The sequence below is a fragment of the Mauremys reevesii genome, linkage group 12 (genome assembly GCF_016161935.1).
Source record: "Mauremys reevesii isolate NIE-2019 linkage group 12, ASM1616193v1, whole genome shotgun sequence".
Taxonomy (NCBI): Eukaryota; Metazoa; Chordata; order Testudines; family Geoemydidae; genus Mauremys; species Mauremys reevesii.
The window spans coordinates 22,923,928-22,940,031 of record NC_052634.1 but is presented as its reverse complement, the minus strand read 5'-3'; the positions used below and the strand labels follow the sequence as shown (position 1 = coordinate 22,940,031).

General features: G+C 48.7%; 1 pseudogene; it reads right to left on the bottom strand.

Moving 5' to 3' along the window:
• LOC120375743 overlaps positions 1-6,888 on the bottom strand; it is a 128,303-nt pseudogene extending 121,415 nt beyond the window's left edge.
• Positions 6,889-16,104: the final 9,216 nt, after the last annotated feature.

The window sequence follows — 16,104 nt, the reverse complement described above, 5'->3', positions numbered from 1 at the left end:
TTTTGAAAAGTCCTTTCCTTCCCGCCTCACCCAAGCCCCCATCCCAGTTTCATCCCCTAACTGTCTAGTTGATAATAAAAAAATACTTTTCTGTTAATTACTGTTTCCGTCATGTTCTTTTAGAGGAGACTGTGTTTGAAGGGGGGGAAGGGAGTTGGTAATTTGACAGGACAATCACCTTTACCAGGGTACAGACATGGGGGCAGGATCAGCAGCAGGTCACACACACACTGCAGTCAGTACGCACCCTGGTTGGTATGGGAGGTGGTTTGCAGGTTCTGTGTGGGTGGGGGGGTATGTGACTTTGTAGCGGGGGAGGGGGGTTATAGATCTCATGCAATGGTCCCTGTCCTGGACCACAGAGCCACGCAGCAGAGGAATCTGTATCCGTCCTCCCCCGCCAAAAGGCCACACAGCCCCCGCACACAGAGTCCCAAAACGGAGGGATGGCACGCTCCGTTGAAACATCCAGTCCGGCACTGCAGACCGCTCTGGGAGCAGGAGCCTGTCATTCCTTGAGTTTACAGGCGGTCTTTACATCACTGCACACCCTACACAGCACAGTCCATGTCCCAGTTTCAACCCTGTAACGCAAAGTCATCAATAAAGAAACCTTTGTAAAGTTACAGTGGAACATGTATTTTATTTTTACACGTGTGTTGGAAGTTGGGGAAGCGGGGTTGGCGGGGTATGTAACTGCAGATGCTAGTCAACAGTCACTTGGTAAAGAAACAGGGGCAGGTTCAGCTTCTCTGTAAAGAAACTGAACAGTCACAGGTCACGCTGCTCACTGCTCGCTGGTACTTTAAGAGTTCCTTGTCGCTGTGCAAGGCGCCTGCACAGAGCTTCATGAGCCAGGGCATTAGCGGGTAGACTGGGTCCCCGACGATCAGTATAGGCATCTGCAAATCCCCAAGACTTATTTTGTGGTCCGGGAAGAAACTACCTTCCTGCAGGCGTCTAAACAGACCAGAGTTCCTGAAAACAAGCACGTCATGAACTTTGCCTGGCCACCCGACGTTGATGTTGGTAAAACGTCCCCCATGGTCCACCAGTGCTCGCAGCACCATTGAAAAGTAGCCCTATTTCTCAGCAGCTGACTGTGGAAGAGGTGGATGATAAGGTGCGAGGAGTTGACAACGGCCATAACTGCAGCGGGATCCGTGCTCAAAGTGCTGTGGCGCCCGCGCTGTCACTGAGCAGAAAAGTGCACGAACAGATTGCCCGCAGATGCTTTCAGGAGGGAGGGAGGGCGTGATTGACGATTCAATGATGACAGTTACCCCAAACCACCCTCGACATTTTTTCCCCCAGCAGGCATTGGGGGCTCTACCCAGCATTCCAATGGGCAGCGGGAAGTGCGGGAACTGTGGGATAGCTTCCCACAGTGCACCGCTTCCAAAGTCGATGCTGGCCCCGTTACTGTGGACTCAGACAGTCGAATTAGTGTATTTAGTGTGGATACACAAATTCGACTTCATAAGGTCGATTCCACAAATTCGAATTAAGTAGATTCGAAATAGTCTTGTAGTGTAGACGTACCCTAAGTAGAGTCTCACCTCCCACTTCAGTCAATTTCACTGATTCCTAGTCCCTAGGAGCCACGGCCCTGCCTTTCATGAAGCACCACTGGTCATTAGGAATCTCCTTGGTGAATGGACACAGAGTGTTTTTCTCCACCCTGTTATGAACTGAATCAGTCTTTTGTCTTTATTCACAGAAAGAACATTCCTTTCTCCTCATTCTCATATTGTCCTTGTCACTTCCAAAGGTTTCGATGTCTATAATTTGTCTTTGATGGTTTTCCATTGGCTTTTCTGGGTTGGTGCAAAGGCTGACAATGGAGCAATACATCACATAACTGGCTAGCAAGGAACAGGTGCCAATTCCCTCCCACTTGAATGGGCCGTTCCCAACAAGACCTATGATTGGGGTGACTCACTTTCACAACAATACCATATGGGCATAATTTTCCATGTACTTACATTACTCCTTAACCATGCCTCGGACACACCTCTCGCAGTGATTCAGAGTATCAATAATTTACAAGCTTTCAGTAGAGATCTCACTGCTATGCTTCCTGGATAAATATCATAAAAGCAGTGTATTAGCTGTGGGGAGTTTGTCAGGACTGAGACAGGAGTTGCTTGTGAAGAACAGTGACCTCTTTGCCAATTGGCACCAATGAGCTTTTGTCACAGATGCACTGAGCTATACAGTCACCCCCTGATAGAACAGAAAGGCCAGCACAAAAAACAGAGAGAGGAACAATAAGATACTAAAATGACAATGGCTGGAACTCTCCATTTCTCTCAGTCTTTGCATTCATGAGCACTAAGAGCTGTAGCTACAGTTGAGGAACCAGGTGAGCGGACAGCTGGCTCAGCCCTCCATACCAGTAACTTTCTCACACATAGGGAGATGGGTCAAAATTGGAATTGATGTTAAGGCTGTGTCTACACTTCAAACACTGGAAATATTCTTCTGACAACCCAACACTGCCTACACTGGGGCTCAGGTCACTAACTACTTCTCTCAGTGGAGAGGACTTTTCACACCCCTGAGAGATGTGGCTCTGCCAACAGAGCTTTTCTACATCGACCAGCCTTTAGCTGGCTTATTGACCTGAAAGGCAATGGATTTCAGTCTTTTTCTTTATATTGATGGTTGATGAGTGCAGCTGTGCTAACTGCTGGACACATCCTGTGACAGATGTCAGGCCTTTCCTTTGCAAATTAGAGAAGTGGGGAAGACAGTGACCCTTACAGTCTAAGTGGGTAAAAACTTATACAACTTATCTCCTCGAGTAGCTTTCCTTTGAATAGAAATTGACTTTGAAACTAAGCAAAAAAATTCTATTTGAAAACACAAAATATTAAAATCGATACTTGGCCAATATTCTCTTATACACACTCTCTCACACACATTCTCCCACCCCAACCTTTGGAGTGAGGTTTTCTACCAGAACCCTTTATATTACAGGGGGTAAATTAAATCAAATTAACTTTTCAAGATTAGCCATCATTTCCTGTACGACTAACAAAACAAAACAAAAAAAGACAACTTTCAGTTTTCCAAAATACTTCAGATCATCACACATTTAGGCTCTTCTTCTTTAACTAATAACTTCACCAATAATCTCATTTTAATAGGTAACAAAAACATATTCAAAGATCACAAATTCTTATCATATATGTTAGTTTTCTTCTAATGCCCATTGCCAACAACTGAACCTTGGCTCAAGCTGTGGTTTGTCCCAACCACTTCTGTGAGTTCAGATATCTCAGGATCTTCTGCAGTATGTGTTGGTGTAAGGGATCTCCTATGTTGGAATCTTTGCATCATGAGGAAAAATACCTCTCGTGTCACACTTTTAAACTTTCAAAGTGAGAGAAGATAGAGAAGTGATGTAAATGCATAAAACACAAGAGAGAACTGTCTGGTCTGCACTAAAGACATTTATTGGTTAACTATATTACTCCGATGTGTGAAAAATCCACACCACTGAGCAATGTAGTTACACAGCCCTAACCCCCTGTGTAGATAGCGATACATCAGCAGCAGAACTTCTCCTGCCAAAAGAGCCACTGCCGCTTGCGAGGGTTGGACTAATCAAGTCCGATGGGAGAAATCTCTCCCATTGGCTGAAAGCGTCTGTAATAGCAGCGCTACAGCAACACAGCTACATTGATGCAGCTGCACCAACATCAGCTTTATTGTGTAGCCATAGCATCAGACACAAAACCATAGAATCAGAACTCAACATGCGAGTATCCAGAAGTCTGAAATTGGAGCCTGATACATTCATTGCCTCATTGGTTACCATCATTTCTACAGCCTTGAAGTCCTTGTTACCCAATCAGGCAGCCAGTTTGGGATCCACGGGGAAGGAATGTCCTTTGAAGCACTCTCTCTTTGGATCCAAATGGTGAAGGATGATTGTTCTCAATGTAACCTGGCATCCTTTGGAACTGTAATCAGTGACACTGAACTAGGAAATGGAGTTGTACAAACAATTTTCCTTGGGTCACTGGTCACCATAGCTTCCTTTACTGGGGTGGAAACCAAGAACTGGATGTGGACTCTTTCAGCCCCAGCTCTTTCCAAATCCTTGGCCAGGATAAATTTACACTTCTCCAAAGTAGAATCCTTTACAAAACCTCTCCAAATCTCAGTAGTGTTAGTGAGGCTTACCAAAACATGCCCAGCTTTTCTTTAATTTGGTGGCACAGTTCCAGGCAAGGGACTGGATACAGGGCTGGATCACAATCTTCATTAGTGACCAGAGTTGGAGTTTCTATTCAAAAATCGCTATTTTTCTGCAGCTATTAGATTTCCAGAACTGATTTGATCGATATACATTTTTAGCACCTACAAAGGATAAATTCAACAAAACTCTGCTTCTATTTCCTCAACATCTGCATCATGAAGGGCAGCATCTCCGATACAATAAGATTAGCTAGGAAAGATCTTCTGTAGGGCCTGGGTTACAAAGGCTTTGGAACCAAATACATGGGCATTGTGCCTAGTTCAAAAATCACTTAGCATGGAATTTTCTCCCCCGATCATCTGGGACAATATTGACTTAAACAATTGAACTACACTGTGATCATATGCACTTCCTTCAGTTAGTTCGGGTTCTGCTGTTGTTGACCATTTCTGAGTACAGACTTTAAATCACTGCTGTTTCTTTGTTAGCCTGTCCAATAAATTGGAGAGTTCTCTAATGCTGACAGAACTGCACTTCAACCTTCTCCATGACATCGTGCAGGGATGGGGAAAAAGCAAAGCTGAAGTGAGAAATGATGATTTTAGCAAATAGTCATTTGTCTTAAATTCTCCAATAAATCTGTGCTACATCCTATCAAACTGAACTACTATCCAACTGAGTGACCAAACAGCCTTCAGGAAAGATAGAAACCCACATCACAGAGAGCTAGAATACATGGCAATGAAAGTGTGAAGTGAAATTCCAGAGCAGGTTACATCTGATTATTCAGAATCAGGACAAGAGATTCTCCCATCACATTCTCCTCTGATCCATTCAAACATACTTCACTCAGCACTGTCTCAATAGCCAGTTATGTTATTTACAAAATTTTAGTATCCGAGCATTGCTATAATTAGGACAAAACCACTCACCTTGCCAGAAGTGGCTTTACCAATAGATGGAACCTGGGATTTAAACTCCCAATGATCACACTGTGTTTGGGATCCATTTGAATTCCCCTTCCAGGTCTTTGACACTTTCATCTCAGAGCAACTCTGATATAAGATTAAAGAAGTCAAAGCATCATCTCCAAGCACAGACAGCTGAGAACTGTTCCTCACAGGACACTTTGAGAAGTGGATGGATAGAATGTGATGATGATAACCTCTGCATGGCTCAGACAAAAGGTAACAGTTCTGCAGTGATGGGGAAGGAGGGAATCTCTGCGTCTCCCCATCTCTTTCCAGTGTCACAGAGGCTGAAATTACACTTTTTTTCCTGCCCCTGCTCCTCTTCATTTAACTATAATTTGAAAAATTCCCATTATATCTGCTCTTCAGCACAACCCAGAGCAATGTGAGAACAACAGGCAATGATACAATCTGTATCACTGATGACCAACAATAATTTTGAAATAGGAGGAATAGTATAAATGTGATGCTCCCTGGTTCCTGATAGGAAGGGCACACTTGAATTACTCATGGGATAATGGAGTTGATAGAAAGGACAAATGGGTCCACTTCAAAACAGGGCAAACGGCAAAAATGGCCACTCGTCTGGTCAAACTGAGGGATAACCATGATGCAAACAGTTCAAACAGCTGTAAAAGTTACTATGTGGGAATCAGGAAAATTATTAGAGAAAAAAAAAGTATTGATAGCCCTAGAGGTGTTTATGTTGTTGATCTCCCTTGCAGACTCTCTGATGACTAACATGGGCTAAGTGCCCACAGAAGGTTTTCCTGCACTCACTGCATTTATAAGGTCTCCCACCGGTGTGGATTCTCTGATGTTTAGAAAGGCTTGAGCTGCTAGTGAAGTTTTTCTCACACTCACTGCATTCATAGGGCCTCTTCCCTGTGTGGATTCTCTGATGCCTAATAAGGTGTGAACTGCGACTGAAGGTTTTCCCACACTCACTGCATTCATAGGGCCTCTCCCCTGTGTGGATTCTCTGATGGGTAAGAAGGTTTGAGCTGCGATTGAAGGTTTTCCCACACTCGCTGCATTCATAGGGCCTCCTCCCTGTGTGGTTTCTCTGATGCCTAATAAGGTCTGAGCTGCGATTGAATTTTCCCCCACATTCACTGCATTCATAGGGCCTCTCCCCTGTGTGGATTCTCTGATGTTGAGAAAGGGCTGAGCTGTCAGTGAAGCATTTTTCACACTCACTGCATTCATAGGGCCTCTCCCCTGTGTGGATTCTCTGATGTTTAGAAAGGCTTGAGCTGCTAGTGAAGTTTTCTCACACTCACTGCATTCATAGGGCCTCTTCCCTGTGTGGATTCTCTGATGTTGATAAAGGCCTGAGCTGCTAGTGAAGCATTTTCCACACTCACTGCATTCATAGGGCCTCTCCCCTGTGTGGATTCTCTGATGGGTAAGAAGGTTTGAGCTGCGATTGAAGGTTTTCCCACACTCGCTGCATTCATAGGGCCTCTTCCCTGTGTGGATTCTCTGATGTCTAATAAGGTCTGAGCTGCGATTGAATTTTCCCCCACATTCACTGCATTCATAGGGCCTCTCCCCTCTGTGGATTATCTGATGTTGAGAAAGGGCTGAGCTGTCAGTGAAGCATTTTCCACACTCACTGCATTCATAGGGCCTCTCCCCTGTGTGGATTCTCTGATGGGCAAGAAGGTTTGAGCTGCTAGTGAAGCTTTTCCCACACTCACTGCATTCATAGGGCCTCTCCCCTGTGTGGATTCTCTGATGTTGATAAAGGCCTGAGCTGCTAGTGAAGCATTTTCCACACTCACTGCATTCATAGGGCCTCTCCTCTGTGTGGATTCTCTGATGCGTAATAAGGTGTGAACTGCGACTGAAGGTTTTCCCGCACTCACTGCATTCATAGGGCCTCTCCCCTGTGTGAATTCTCTGATGTTGAGAAAGGCCTGAGCTGCTAGGAAGCATTTTCCACACTCAGTGCATTCATAGGGCCTCTTCCCTGTGTGGATTCTGTGATGCTTTATAAGGATGGAGTAATCACATACGTTTTCCCCAAACTCACGGCATGTATTTTTTCTCCTTCTGCTGAGGATTTCCTGTTGTGTTGTGGTTTCCTTGAGGTCCTTCTGAGTTTCCTGACAGGAAATACATTTACCCAATTTCTCCCCTGGCTGGTTTCCCTGCTCTCCTTCTGGTCTGTGTTGAATGTCATGGGATTTTTCCTGCTTATGACTCCAGGACACATTCCTTTTCGATCTTTGTGATAATGCTCTGTGTTTATCCACTTGCTCAACATTTTCCTGCTGAGAATTCTGCTCCTCTTTCTCACATACCCTTGCGTCACCTGCTGTGATAGAGACAGAAACCTCAAACAGGGATGGAAAGGGGAAGGCCAAACCAATACAAGTACTGGAGAGAGGTCAAATAAAAATCAGGAACTGAACTCCCCCAAGTTCTTCCCCAAACAGGAGAGAGGAGGGGATCAATTCATCACATCCCATCCAATATCACAGGGGGAAAGGAGGAAGCTACTGCCTGGTGTCTGCTAGGGTCTACAGGAAGCCATGAGCTATATTTACCCTAAGGATACGACCCCTGCTAGGGACAATATTGAACTGAGAGACCTTCCAAGGGCATTGTAGGGCATCCCAGATGTTTCCTTCAGGCACTTACAGATTCTGAGTTGGTTTAATATTTCCTCACATTTGCAGTGAGCTATCAGGATCTCTCTTTCCTCTGAACCCTGGAGGTCTGGGACCCATGGCTCTTCCCCTTGTTCCAGCTGGGAGATCACATCAGGTTGGGAAATTGGAAACCCTGCTCAGATGAAAGAAAACAAAGGAGGTCACTTGATTTCATAACTTTGTCATAAAAAACATTCTATTAATTTAACTTCAGTGCTTAGTGTGTCGGGTGTGACTGGGGCAGTCCTCACTGAAATTGCTCGGGTCTGGGCAGGATTTAAATGGGAGTGCAGATGCTCCCAAAACTGGTGGTTAACACTGAAGTTAAACTCAACGACCAGTCACAAACTGTGCTTCTGATCCCACACACGGGTTATCGAGAAGCTGAAAAAAGAAATCACATGGCCCCTTTTATTGCATTCCAGTTCTCCGACTCCCAATCAGCACCTAGGTCCAGTACAGTGAGAGGTTATTTAAAAACTCTGCTCATATATAAATGTTTTTCTGACCCCAAAGGGTCAGCCACATTACAAGATCACTATAGGTTTGGATCTTACCCAAAAGACCACACTGCCAGCCAATCCTTTAGCATGGAAAGACAAGACAGGACATGACACAAAAAAAGTTGTTAAATGGAAAAGCAGTGAGATGCATTCAGAAATCTATATATCAGGTTATTAGCAGTATTGCTGAGCTGCTGGCTTGAAAGTCCATCTGGAACACATCCACAAGTTCGATGGGTCTTTCAGTCCTTTGTTCCAGGCTTCAATTTGTAGAGAAGTTGCTCCAGAGGTAGGAAGAGGGATTGAAGACAAAATGGAGATGATGCAGCTGCCCTTTATATTCCCTTTGCCATGTGGCTTGTACTTCCTGTGTCCCAAACACAAGCTTCACAGCACAGGGCATGGAAAAGCCTCGGAAGTCTCAGCACACAGACATACCCCTGCATGTCTTGCTGACTCAATAGGTTTATGCCCTTGATCAGGGATGGGCAAATTACGGCCCACGGGCCACATCCAGCCGACAGGACCGTCCTGCCCGGTCCCTGAGCTCCCGGCTGGGGAGGCTAGCCCCTCCCCCACAGCCACGCCACCGTGCGGGCAGTGCTCCTGTGGGGCGGGGCTGTGCGCTCCTGCAGGGCAGTGTGTCTGGCTCTGCGTGGCCCACGTGGCTGCCAGACGCGCTGCTCTGAGCGGCATGGTAAGGGGGCCGGGGGGTTAGATAAGGGGCAGGGAGTCCCAGGGGGCAGTCAGGGGACAGTTGGATGGGGCGGAGGTTCTGGGAGGACGGGGGCTGGATCGGTTTGGGAGTCCCAAGGGTCTGTCAGTGGGCAGGGGGGTGGATAGAGGTCAGAGCAATCAAGGGACAGGTAGCAGCGGGGTTGGGTAGGGGGTGGGGTCCTGGATATGAACCCATATCCACACCCCTGCCCCCTGAAAAACCCCGGGACTCCTACGCCTATCCAACCCCCCAGTTCTCCATCCCCTGACCGCCTGCCCAACCGTCCCCTGCTCCCTGTCCCCTGACTGCCCCCCAGGGCTCTCTGCCCCTTATCCAACCCCCTGGCCCCCTTACCACAGCCACGCGGCTCGCCGGAGCTAGATACGAGGTCCCTCAGGAGAGCGCTGACCGGCCCCCTTACCATGCCACCCAGAGCAGTAGAAGCTCGCAGCCCCACCGCTGCAGCACTACCCAGGAGTGGTGGGCCAGAGCGCTGGTGGCACGGCATGTTGAGTCTACAGTGGGACAGCAGGGGCGAGGGAACAGCAGGGGAGGGGAGGGAGAGGGGAGCCTCCCAATCCGGGAGCTCAGGGGCCGAGCAAGCTGGGCCTGCGGGCCGGATGTGGCCTGCGGGCTGTAGTTTACCTACCCCTGACTTACATGTTAGTTTGTAAAAAGAACAGGAGTACTTGTGGCACCTTAGAGACTAACAAATTTATTTGAGGTTTATCTGCATTTCTTTTGTAAACAATTCTGACTTTTATGCCTCGTTACCTGTAGTCACTTAAAATCTTTTTTTTTGGTAATTAACAATCTTGTTTTATTGTTTTATCCAACTAGCGTGTTTGGATTAAAGTGTGTTGGAAACTGCATTTGGGATGTAGCGGGGTGGACCCCCGCTCCTGCTCTGAAGGGTTAAAAACAGCCCTGGGAGGGGGCTGTGGCTGGAGAAAGCAGCTTTTAGGCTGGGCTGCTTGGGGGAAGTGGTTGCAGCTGGGGCCACGCCCCAAACAGACTCAGCTGCCCTATAAAGGCAGAGAAGCCAGGGGCAGATAGAATCTCTCTCTGTTTGTAGAGGGAGATGGGCCCGGCTGCAGGGAGCTGGACACAGGGTACCTGGGGAGCTCCAGCCTGGAAAGCCCCAGGCTGTGGCCTAGCAGAAGGCAATAGGTACTGGGGGGCTGCAGAGGGCAGCCCAGCGGTAGGCAAAGGCAGCCGGTCCAAACCCTCCTTGCCAGTGTTGAGTGGCTGATACTGCAGCCTGCCCCAGGGTGTGGGGCTAGACGATGACTGGCCTTATACTGAGCCGAGGTGGGAATAGTGGGTGGGAGTTCCCTGGGGAGGAGAGACCCTAAGACTGAGGGGTTACTGCCAGAGGGCAGCACCCCAGGTAAAAGGGGCACCAGGTCCAGGGAGGGACACGGGGGGCCAGAGGACAGGCGGATCACTGGCCTGCAGAGGGTGCGCCGGAGCTGGAATGAGCTAATTCCCAGAAATCACCAGAAGGGGGTGCCGCAGGGATGAGTCCACTCACCTACATGGGATAACAAGGCTGGTGCATGTCAGTTTCCACTGATGAAATGACAGACGTCATATGAGCTTGCCTTGTTCAGTAGTGTGCTGGACAAGGAAAGATGCACATTTCTGGGGGAAGCCTGGGAACAGAGACTTTTCTGGGGTTTTCCTGTGCTGCACTGTAACTCATGAGTCGCTGACTAGCAGCACTCAATACTGTAGCTGGGAGCGAGTTACATGCTGGAGACTGTGTGATAACTGCCCAGGAGTGGCTGCTCTCACAGTAAAACAGAGTAAAAGTCACCCCAGCTTGGGAAACTGAGGGGACACAGCTGTTCAACACTCCAGATTGCACTGTAGTTAATGTCACAGACACTCAATTTCAAAGAGGCTCCCAAAACACAGAGAAAGTAAATCCATGTCCCAGAAATCCAAGACTCCAGAGAGAGGGCAAGTCTCCCTGCCACTGCTTCTTGCTGATGGAGAGGTCCAGAGACAATGAGAGAGTCCTGGGGAAGCTGGGGACAGTAACCATGGGCTGGTGGGGTTCAGTGGAGAAAGGGAACAGGAAGGGCAGGGATAGTACTGAATGCAGGATCTCAGCAGTACTAGATGTCAGGATAGCACATAGTGCAGCCCATTGGAAAACATAATCCCAACTAGACATACAAAATGATGAGGTCTAAATTAGCTGTTTCCACTCAAGAGAGAGATCTTGGAGTCACGGATAGTTCTCTGAAAACATCCACTCAATGTGCAGCAGCAGTCAAAAAGCGAACGGAATGCTGGGAATCATTAAGCAAGGGATAGAAAAGACAGAAAATATCATATTGCCTGTATATAAATCTATGGTACGCCCACATCTCGAATACGGCTGTAGGAGCTGGATTTTATAATGTACTGTGAGAATTTAATGTATGATTTGATTTCATCCTGTCAGCCACCCTGTTTGAATAGCAGAAGGGAATGACAGACCAGAACAATCCTTCTGACTGATTATGGTCACCTTTTGTTTTAGGATAAGTTACACTGTCTACTATGGTTTCCTCTATGTATTACAAATTAGGCACTCTAGTTAAATCTACACGTCTTTGTTTTAAGGTTTAGTAAGTAAGAGACAGGATTCACTATTGTGTCTATGTTAAGTAGATTAGAGAAACATTGAAGGCAAGGTTTCATTTGCAATACCTTTTTGCTCGATATAAAACACTACTGTTTGTATTCTCAGTGGGTTTGTGTGAATGAGGATGTATGCATCAGGAAAGAGAAGGTGTAAAAGCCATTGTTATAGCCAGAGTCAAGGAAGAAGGAGTCAAGAGACTTAAAGGACATCAAAGAATCAACAACGCACATCCATAAGGAAGGGCAGATTGATGACCCTGAGGTCAAGGCTGGCACCCCTGAGGACAATTGATTAAATCAGAACAAAGGTCAGGCTGACCCTCTCAGAGGTGCACTGGAATGTTTACACCAGTTAAGAAGTAACCGATCACAAACTGATACAGCAAAATCCATAGAGTTCAACAAAGGAAAAAACCCTATAAGAACCAGGGTGCTTGGCCATAGGACTTTGGGTTCATCTTGCCACACTCCCGGAGCATTGGATTGCGACCGACAAGAGCCCAGCCCCACACTCGTGCTCAGTGTAATTGGCCATTAGATTGACTTCAGCTACAACAGACCAGTAACTATGGAGTGAGTGAGAGAGAGAGAGAGTGTGAGAGTGAGTGTGTGTGTAAAAACCATATGTTAACTGTTATATTCTCAATAAATGCTGTGTATTTACCTTCCTCTATAAAGATCCCATGTGCTTTCTGGAGCATAACACTGCGTGCAGATGTGGTTGCCCCATCTCAAAGAAGTTTACTTATGCAAACAGAAGATATTTGACACTGTGCAATACTGTTCCTGTGTTCTGAAGCAGGGGAGGGTCTGTGGCAGTGTGTGGGTCACTGGCATATTGGGGTGATGCAGAGACAGGACAGAGCAGAGGTGGCATTGTGGGACTGGCATGAACCGTATCTCTTCATTTCCCCTTCCAAGAACTGAGGGGACAGGAATCCTTACCCAGCGAGGTCACATTCTCATAGTTCTCCTGCATGACGTCTCTGTAGAGGGCTCTCTGAGCAGGGTCCAGCAGAGCCCACTCTTCCCTGGTGAAATACACAGCCACCTCCTTGAAGGTCACTGGCCCCTGAAAGAGCAAGAGTCCAACACTCAGTACCTGCTGCCCCACTCACAGCCCCACTATTTGTGGGGGAGAGAAGCCAATCAAATGCAAGCTTTGGGTGGATCACAGTCAGAGTCCCACTTCCACCCCACTCAGAGCATCCTGGAAACACCAGGTTAAGGGGACGAATAGAGAGTCCCTTTTCTCTCCCAGCAGATCCATCACACTCCTACTAGCCACAGACGGATAAAGGAGATGGAGCCCCTAGCAGGGACCAGGGAGAGATCTCCGGTAGGAAGCCCAACACCCTCCTCATTGTGCAGAGCTGGATACGTAAGGAGGGGAATCTCCCCTAAACCTCACTAATGGGTGCCCCCTTCATATCTCACAGCAGCCACTGGTTAGTCAGGTCAGGCTCCAGCACTGGGAGTCTGGTCAGTTTTCCTAGCCCCATGTAGGAGGGTTATTTTCTGTTTCACAAATTAGGGTATTTCCACCTCCTAATCTCATGGGTCTGTTCCTAGAATCTGGGCCATTTATTAAACTCCCCCCAGCAGGAATGTCACAAGCTGTCCTCCTCCCTTCCCCACCCTGTGCATTTCCTGCCCGGCTCCAAACCAGACTGTGCAAATCTTCCCATCTCCGGTGTATTTGCTGTCCCTCTCCCTCCTGCAGGAACCCACCAGCAACCCCCCGACAATCCCTACCTGAACAGGCTCCTCTGCAGCCATTTCTCTCCCCTGTCCCATGGGAGGATGGGATGAGCTGGAGTGAAACATGGATGTCATTCTGCAGCCTGGGAGGGTGAGAAGGGCAGGTGTGGGGGTTACAGAACAGGCTTTAGTTAATTTCACAGGACGATTCTCCCAGGCCCTTTCCCTGCCGATAGACATCCTAGATTCTGCCATCCTGGGAACATGCTCAATCTCTTTATTACAGTGTAGACCTGGCCCCTCCTGCCAGGCTAAGCCCACAGAGAGATTTTTACCTTCCTTCTCCATCCCCCAATTTCATAACAAAGTCTCTGAACACAAGGCTAGAAAAGAGCAGAACCCAAGGAGTCACTGTGGGGGATTCCCTCGGACACTGACCCCACGGCAGTCACACCCCAGCAGGGGGAATATGGAGTCAAGAACCAGCTTTTCCTCTGTCTGATCCTTTTCTTGTTCACTGGAAAGTGGTTCTGCCCAGGGATGCTGCAATACATGTGTCTGGGTGGACTAGAGAGCTGGAAATCTCTCCCCCCGACTCATTTCTCCCACTGCCCCTTTCAGTCTCTCCTTCCCCTGTCCTGTCTCCCTGCCCCTCTGGCTGGGAAAGTCCCATTCCTGGGGGCTTTGCTCTCCCACGGCTGGATTTGCTCCTGGCAATTGCTAATGGGAGGAGAGGCTGTTTGTGCAGAGTCACTTTCTTGCCAGTCCCCAGCACTTTCCCAGAGGTCTTTCAGTGACCTGGAGTCTGTGGTAGAATTTGTATTAACAGGGCCCAGGGCTGCCCCAAGGGGCTAGAACCAGCTGGAGAAAGTCATCACCTGGGCCAGGCAGAGAAGCAGCTTTAATTAAGGTCACATCCCAGCACAGAGCCCCTGCTGGGGGAGCAGCAGCTGCTAAGCCTGGTCTCCCAGATCACAATGGAGGCTGCAGCGTCTGACCCAGGAAGCTGAACTCCAATATCCTGGGCAGAGAGGGACAGAGCATTTGAGCAGCTTCCGTCCTTTAGCTCTCTGGGGAGAGCAGCTAATGAGAGCCCCTCCTCACAGGGAGAACTGCTGATCTCATTTGCCCCACTGTCCATCTGGAGTCACTCCTTGTCTTTCCATGCAGTGACTCTGGATTAACAATGGTCTCAATGAAACCAGATTTCAGAATGAATGAGTCCAGAATGCTGTGGAAGAGACCATTGTGTGGCATTTCTAGCCCCCTTCCCACCTGCTGCACCCCCAAGATCTAGTGTAAGGACTCAGGGCACAAATTTTCCCAATGGAACTGGAAGGTCCTGGAGTTTTCAAGATGTTTGATAAGTGGCTAGAAAGTTATCACGGTGACTGGGCCTGGCTGGGGAATGCTGGGATGTGCTTGGAGTCAGGATTCTGGCACAAGCTAATCAGAGAGAAGGAGCATGGTTAGTAGCAGCCCTCAGAGCCTCCATCCAGGGCCCCCCAGACACCCCCAGTACCCAGAGCCCAAACCCCGCAGCCAGAGTCCCACCAGATATTCCCTGGGACCCAACCCCCAAAATCCCTGAACAGGGACTCCAGATACCCCTCAGCACCCCACTGGCCAGAGAACCCCCACCAGACCATCACTGGCAGGCTGGGAATCCTAAAGGTTCCCCCCACCAAGAGCCCCCAACAGCCAGGGACCCCCACCCCAGGGGACCCCTCACTGGGAATTCAGTCCCTCACTGCCTGCCCAGGATTCCCCTACTGCCTGCCTAGGACCCCCACCTGTCCTCCAGCAGGACCTGCCAGGCCGTTTGCCTGGGACCCCCTGATGCTTTACAATGGGACCCCTCCCTCTGCTTGCCTGGCATCCCGACCTAGCGCTTGGCACTCCCCCACCCAGTTCTGTGCATTGGGCACGACTGAGCCCCTGGCACAGCACCAGGCTCCCTCCAGCCCCCTGCCCCGCCTCCCCAAGAGACGCCCACCCTCACTGTTCTGCACCAACAAGTCCCCAGTGCTACCCACCTCCAGGACCCACAGCCTCAGGGCTGGGCACATCAGAACCCCTCCCCCCCCCCAAACCTCCAGAACCCCCTGCCCAGTCACCCAGAGGCCTCCCCCTCCCACAATACCCCTTCAGCTCCAGCTGCAATCTCCCCACACAGACACCGCATCCCCTACCCCAGCAACAGTTACCTCACTGTGTCTGCTAAGTGGATAGAAAGTTATCACTGCCCCCTGCTGGCCAGTCACCCGGGCAGAGGGATCCCTGGGGGGTGCTGCTTCAACAGGAGAATGGAAGGTCTGGAGGGCAAGAAAGGTCCATGCCCTGTCACTAGCTACATCTTCGCACTGCGGGAAGCAACCCCTCCCAGAGACCATTTGTCATGGGCTTTGGGATATTTCTGGACCCAGCTGCACTCAGAGTGACCTCCTCACCCAGTGCCAGCTGGAGAAAAGGAAAGGGTCCAGCCAACTCTCCTGTTACCAGCTGGGAACCACTGATCCCCCAAACAGGGGGAGGCCTCTGGATTTGATGGGTATTAAATACGTTTAGAGAGGAAAGTGGAAAATCAGAGGGATTTTATATCAGTTGTTGATACGAGGTAAAATCTGAGTGTTTCACATCAATATCTGATAACTGAATAGAGAGAAAATGGGCAACATTTTATATCCATGTTCAGGAATCTGAG